A 7,326-nucleotide genomic window follows, 5' to 3' on the forward strand; every position below is an offset into this window, starting at 1 on the left:
GCCTGGTTTCATCCCTCCACCAGTGGGATGGTCAGGCCCAGTCCTGGACCGCTTCCACTCACCTGTAGACACCAGCCAGAGCTCACGTACAGTCCAGATCTGCCCCCACTGACCTGAACGGGAGGACAGACACAGGGTAGGCCCACGTCCATCCCTCAACCAGGAGACCTGCACCAAGCTCAGGTCTGGCCCAGGACCACCTTCGCACACTGGCAGACACCCATTGGAACTCAGGCTCTGCCAAGATCAGCCTTGAGAACCTGTATGAAACCCGGGAAAGAGTAGGTCCAGGATCATTCCAATACTGGCCGACCCTCCCCGGAGCTGAGACTCAGGCAAGGACTGCTTCTGCCTACCAGCAGACCACTGCAGGAACTCAGATCCAGTCCAGAGCCACCCAAAGGACCTGCACAGAACACAGGGCCCAGGGTAGGCTGAGTCCATCCACTCATTGTGAGACTCCTGCCAGAGCTCAGGTTCTGCCCAGGAATACCTCCACCCTCCAGTGCCTCCCTCCAGAGCTCAGGTTTGGACCAGGACAGACTGCCCACCAACACACTAGCTTGTGGCCAATCCTGGCACATTTCAGCCTCGATGACCTGAGTGGTAGCTGAAGCCCAGAGTAGGCCCTGGTCCTTCCTGCCACCAGCAGACCCCACCCCCCAGTATCTCAGGCTCCCACCAGATAAGCCTTGCAGATGTGTACAGGAGCCCAGGAAGAGGGTAGCCCTGGGAACATATGGCCACCACCACACAACAACCTGAGCTCAGTCTCGGCCCGGGACTGACTCCACCACAAGCAGAAGCCTGCCAGAGCTCATACAAGGCCCAGATCAGCCTCACTACCCTGCACAGGAGCCCAGGAAAGGGGAGGCCCTGTTCTATCCAGCCCCATGCAGGACCCCATCAGAGCTCCAGCTCTGCCCAGATCCAACTCAAAGACCTGGCAGGAAGAAACCCCAGTCCAGGGTAGCCCATGTCCTTCCAATCATCAAGAGACTGGCATCCGAATTCAGGCTCTGCCTATGAATGACTCAGCCCACTGACAGACATTGCAGGAAGTCAGCCCCAGCCCAGATCAGCCTCATTGACAGGCACGGGAGCCTGGCCCAAGTAGGCCTGATACCAACTGCCACAAGCAGGCCACAAGCAGAGCTCAGGCCAGACACAGAACTTCCTCTGATCAACAGGCAGGGCTCAAATTTGGCCAAGATTGGCCTGGCTGACCTGCTTGGGAGCCCATGCAAGGGGAGGCCCGGTGTCATCCTGCCCCATGCAGAACACCACCAGAGCTCCAGCTCTGCCCAGATCCAAGTTCATGACGTAGCAGGAAATGAAGCCCAAGCCCAGAGTAGACCAAGCGCATCCAGTCACCATGAGACTGGCACCAGAGCTCAGGTGCCGCCCATGACTGACTCCGCCTACTGACATTCACTGAAGTTCAGCCCCTGTCAGATCAGCCTTGTTGACAGGCTCAGGAGCCTGGTCCAAGGTAGGCCTGGGCCCAACTGCCACAAGCAGGCCCTGAGCAGAGCTCAGGCCACACACAGGACAGTCTCAGCCCAAAGGTCGACCCCTGCCGGAGCTCATCTGTGGCCATGATCCACCTTGCTGATCCCCTCAAGAGTTCTGACAGGGGTAGATCCTGTTCCCTTCTGCCAATAGCCACCCTCTGTTGGATCTCAGGATCCAACCAGGTAAGCCTTGCGGATGTGCACAGGAGCCTGGGAAGACAGTCGCCCTGGGAACATATGGCCACCACCAGACCACCACCTGAGCTCAGGCTTTGCCCAGGACCAACTCTGCCCACAGGCAAAACACTGCCAAAGCTCATACAAGGCCCAGATCAGTCTCACTACCCTGTGCTGGAGCCCAGGCAAGGGGAAGCCCGGGTCCATCCCGCTGCCTGCAGAACCCCACCTGAGTTCTAGCTCTGCCCAGATCCAACTCGACTACCTGGCAGGAGATAGAGCCTGAGCCCAGGGTACCCCCAGTTCATTCAGTCACCTTCAGACTGGCACCCGAGTTCAGGCTCTGCCCAGGAATGACCCCACCCACTGTCAGAAAGTCACCTAAGTTCAGCCCCAGTCCAGATCAACCTAGCTGACAAGGGCGGGAAACTGGTCCAAGGTAGGCCTAGGACCTACTGCCACAAGGCCTCAAGCAGAGTTCAGGCCAGACAGAGGACCTCCTCTACTCACAGGTTGACCCATGCTGGAGCTCATCCATGGCCAAGATCAGCCTCACTGACCTGCACGGGAGCCTGGGCAACAAGAGGCCCTGTTCCATCCCGCCACCTGCAGAACCCCACCAGAGCTCAGGCTCTGCCCAGATCCAACTCAATGACTTAGCAGGAAACAAAGCCTGAGACCAGGGTAGCCCAAGTCCATCCAGTCACCTTCAGACTGGCACCCAAGCTCAGGCTCCGCCCAGAAATGACTCCATCCACTGTCAGACAGCCACCAAATTTCAGCCCCAGTGCAGATTAGCCTAGCTGAGAGGTGTGGAAGCCTGGCCCAAGGTAGGCCTGGACCAACTGCCACAAGCAGGCCCCAAGCAGAGCTCAGGCCAGACACAGAATCGCCCTCCCCTATAGGCGGAGCTAAAAAAAATACCAAGATTGGCCTCGCTGACCTGCTTGGGAGCCCAGGCAAGGGGAGGCCTGGTTTCATCACGCCACCTGCAGATCCCCACCAGAGTTCCAGCTCTGCCCATATCCAACTCCATGACCTGGCAGGAAACGAAGCCAGAGCCCAGGGTAGCCCAAGTCCATCCAGTCACTTTGAGACTGGCACCAGAGCTCAGGCTCTGCCCATGACTGACTCTGCCCACTGACAGACAGTCACTGAATTTCAGCCCCAGTCCAAATCATCCTTGCTGCCAGGAGCAGGAGCCTGGCCCGAGGTAGGCCTGGGACCAACAGCCACAAGTAGGACCCTAGCAGAACTCAGGCCACACACAGTATTGCCTCCCGCCACAGGCAGACACTTCTGGAGCTCAGGCTCTTCTCAAATCAGCCTAGTCCACCTGTGTGTGAACCTGGGCATGGTAGGCACAGTTCTATCCCGCCAGTATCTGACCCCCACTGGAGCTTAGACTCGGCCCAGTACCACCTCTATCTATGGTCAGATGCCCATCAGAGATCAGGCCTGGACCAGGACTGCCTCTAATCACTTGCTGACATCTGCTGGAGTTCAGGCTCAGCCTAGATTATTTTAGTACTCCTGTGGGAGTCCAGATACAGGGTAGGCCTGAGTTCATCCCACCACTGCTAGATAGCTTCTGGAGCTCAGGCTTGGCTCAGGATTGCCTTGCTGATCTGCATGGGAACCCTGGCAAGGGTAGGACTGGTTCCATCCCACCATCTGCACACCTGCACTGGAGCTCAAGCTCTGCCCAAGAGCTGGGCTCCAGGGAAGGCCCTGGTTCTACCTGCCACCATCTGACCTCTGTGGTTCTTAGGCTAGGTCCAGGACTGCCTCCACTCATCCCCAGACATCTTTGGGAGCTCAGGATTGCCCCAGATCTGCCAGGATGACCTGCAGTGGAAGCTTGGGCACAAGACAGTCACAGATCCATTCAGCCACCAGCCAGCCACTGCAGGAGCTTATGCCCAGATCCAATCCTCCTTTGCTGAACTCTCCTGAGTCAATGCTCAGGATAAGCCTAGGACCATCACGCTACTGGCTGAACTCTTCTGGAGCTCAGGCTCTGCCCAGATCAGCCTCTTCCACCTGCGCAGGAGTCCTTACCTTGGGTTGGTGTGAGTCCATCAAGCCACCAGCAGACAATCACCAGATTTGAGGCTCAACGCAAGACCACTGGGAGACACTCCTGGAACTCAGGCAGGGACCAGGACTGTATGCATCCATCAGCAGACTCTCAATGGAGCTCAGATCCTCCTTGCAGATCTGCATGGCTGCCTTGATCCTAATTAGGTATGGGTCCATCCCACCAGGGGAAATACCAAAGGAGCTCATGAATAAATAAATAGTCAAAACAATAAGTAAAGGAAGAAAGGCAGGAAGGAAGGAAGGAAGGAAGGAAGGCAGGAAGGAAGGAAAGAGGAAGGAAGGAAGGAAGGAAGGAAGGAAGGAAGGAAGGCAGGAAGGAAGGAAAGAAGGAAGGAAGGAAGGAAGGAAGGAAGGCAGGAAGGAAGGAAGGAAGGAGGGCTCAGGATGTGGCTCAAGCGGTAGCGCGCTCGGCTGGCATGCGTGAGGCACTGGGTTTGATCCTCAGCACCACATAAAAATAAAACAAAGATATTATGTCCATCTAAAAACTAAAAAATAAATATTTTTTAAAACAAGAAAGACAGAAATAAGAAAGCTTATTCATATTCTTGATTTTATTCACATCTACTTTCAGTAGGACTTACTTATATTACCCTAAGCCTAATTTGGGTGGCCCAAACGTTATCCATGTAAAAATAAAACATGATTGTAAAATATTGAAAATTTCTTTCCTGACTTTCAACAATATCAATTATATTCATCAGAATACAATATCTGAAACATTTGATTTCACATCTGAAATTTGGAAATAGAACCAGAATTCCCAAGAAGACAAAGGACTCTCTACTTGAGGCAAAACTGTTGCCAGTGGTAGAAAACACTATTTTGGTGACATTCCTTTGGATTTCTGAACAGCTCACCAAAAGTAATCATATACCAAGCACCCAAAATTCAAGAAAAAGAAAGAAACAGCCTAATAAAAATGGAAAAAGACAAGTGTAGGCTGTTTATAAAATATGACATACCATACACTTGAGCTGGCATTTCATGTCAATATAATAATCCAAAGAATGCATAAAGTACATTTGTGTGTGTGCATATCACATAAAAAGAATAAAGAGAATGAGAAAACCTAATGTTGAAAGTGTTGGAAAATGAGATTGTCATGCTCCGATAATTGCAATGAAAAATTATTATAACCCTTCTGCAGAGAAGTTTTAAAATATATACCAAAATTTGAAGTGCATACTTTCCTTTAACGCAAGAATTCCAACTCAAATAACTTATGTATTGTGGCAAATTTTAAATTTTACCATGAAATTGATCATTGTAATAAAAGTCCCACTGGCTGGGGATCAGACCTCAGGTCCCTGGGGAAAGCCACTGGTCATCATTTCTCTGCTCACACCCATGCCTTTCCTGGGGGTTGCTTACACTCATAGAAAGATAGGCCTCCTTCCAGAGATGGCTCTCCCAGCTCTTAGCCTTTAGTTTCATTGGACTGGTAGCATTTTTGTGATTAAACTCTAGGACATTCTTATATATTTTGGAAATTAACCATTCCAACTGTTTCCTCCCATCTGCAGGTTGTTTCCTGCCCTGACATTTGTCCCCTTCTGCAGAATGGGCAGATGTTGTCCATTATCTATTCGTGCTTTTGTTGTGTGTGCTGTTGATGATGTGTCAAGAAAGAAAGAAAGAAAGAAAGAAAGAAAGAAAGAAAGGAAGGAAGGAAGGAAGGAAGGAAGGAAGGAAGGAAGGAAGAAGGGAGGGAGGGAGGGAGGGAGGGAAGGAAGGAAGGAAAGATAAAGAAAAAAATCCTTGCCAAGACTAATGTGAATGACTGGACAATGAAGGTTCTTTCCTCCTGTTTTTTTTTCTAGGGAGATTATAGCCAATAGGTCTCACATAAGTCAGCCTTACTGACATGCACAGGAGATGGTACCCAGGGTAACCCAGGTTCCATCCCTCCACCAGCTGACCCCAGGCTGATCTCAGGTCCCACCTAGATCTACATTGTGGACATGCCAGGGAGCCAGGGAACAGGGTATCCCTGGGTCCATAAAGCCTCTTGAGACCCCCACTAGAGCCCAGGTTCGGCCCAGACAACCTGTGCACACCCGCCAACCCCACTGGAGCTCAGGACTGCCTCTGCTCACTGAAACTCCTGCCAGAACTCAGGCATGGCCCAGGATCTGCTCTGGCCACAGACAGACACTCACCAGGGCTCACTACTGGCCCAGATCAGCTTCGAGGACCTGAGCAGTAGCAGGAGCACAGGGTAAGACCTGATCTTACCCACAACCCACAGAACCTAGCAGGAGCTCAGGTTCGGCCCAGATCCACCAGGCAGATTTGCAGGGGAGCCTTGGCACAGGTTAGGCCTGAGTTCATCTCGCCATCACCATACACTGACTGGAGCTTAGCATCTGCCCAGGATTGCCTCTGCCCACAGGTAGACAACATTCAGAGCTCATACACAACCCAGGTGCTCCTCAACGACCTATGTAGGACCTGAATCCCAGGGGCCCAGGGCCATCCTGCCACTTGCAGACCTCCACTGGAGCTCAAGCTCTGCCTAGGAGCCAGACCCTAGGGAAGGCCCAGTTTCTACCCACCATCACCTGACGTCGCATAGATCCTTGGGTTCAGCCAAGGACTGCTTCCACTAATCAGTGAACATCTTTGGGAGCTCAGGATCGGCCCAGATCTCCCACAAAGACATGAGGCGGCTGCCTGGGCAGAGGGTAGTCACAGGGCCATCCCGCCTCAGGCTGACCCCTGCTGGAGCTCAGACTCAGCCCAGGGATGACTCCGCCCACCGTCAGAAGCCCACCAGAGCTCAGGCTCCTTCTGCACTGACTCTGCCTACTGGAAGACACCTCCCAGATTTTAGCCCCAGCCCAGGTCAGCCTCTCTGACAGGTGGGGGAGCCTGGCCGAATGTAGGCCTGCTTCTATCCAGGCACCAGCTGAACCCTACCAGAGCTGAGGCCAGACCCAGGAAAGCCTCTGCCTCAGGCGAACACCTTCCCAAGCTGAGGCTCATGTCTGATAACCAAGGCAAGCTGCGCGGGAGCCTGGGCAAGGGTAAGCCAAGTTCCATCCCATCACCCAGAGAGTCCTGCGGAGGTCAGGCCCAGGCCTGAATTGCCCCACTGAACTGCACGCGAGCCCATTCTCAGGGGAATTCTGGGTCCATTCCACCACTGGCTGCCCTCTGCCAGAGCTCAGGCTCTGCCCTGAGCAGCCTCTTCCACCTATGCGGGAGTCCTTACCTAGGGTAGGCCTTGGTGCATCCAGCCACCTGCTGACCCCTGCCAGAGCTGAGACTCCGCCCAGATTCACTTTGCCAGAAGGGCCAGGAAGCCTGGGCATAGGGTAGGTCAGACTTCATCCTACCCTAGCCAGTTGCCTCTGTAGCTTCACCTCGGCTCAGGACCGCCTCGCTGAGCTGCCTGGGAACTGTGCCCAGGATACACCAGCTTCCATCCCACCACAGGCCAACCCCTGCTGCAACTGAAACTCTGCCCAGGAGCCGGGCCCCAGGGAAGGCGTAGGTTCGACCTGCCCCCTGCTGAAGTGTGTAGGTT

The sequence above is a fragment of the Callospermophilus lateralis genome, chromosome 13 (genome assembly GCF_048772815.1).
Source record: "Callospermophilus lateralis isolate mCalLat2 chromosome 13, mCalLat2.hap1, whole genome shotgun sequence".
NCBI classification, from domain to species: domain Eukaryota; kingdom Metazoa; phylum Chordata; class Mammalia; order Rodentia; family Sciuridae; genus Callospermophilus; species Callospermophilus lateralis.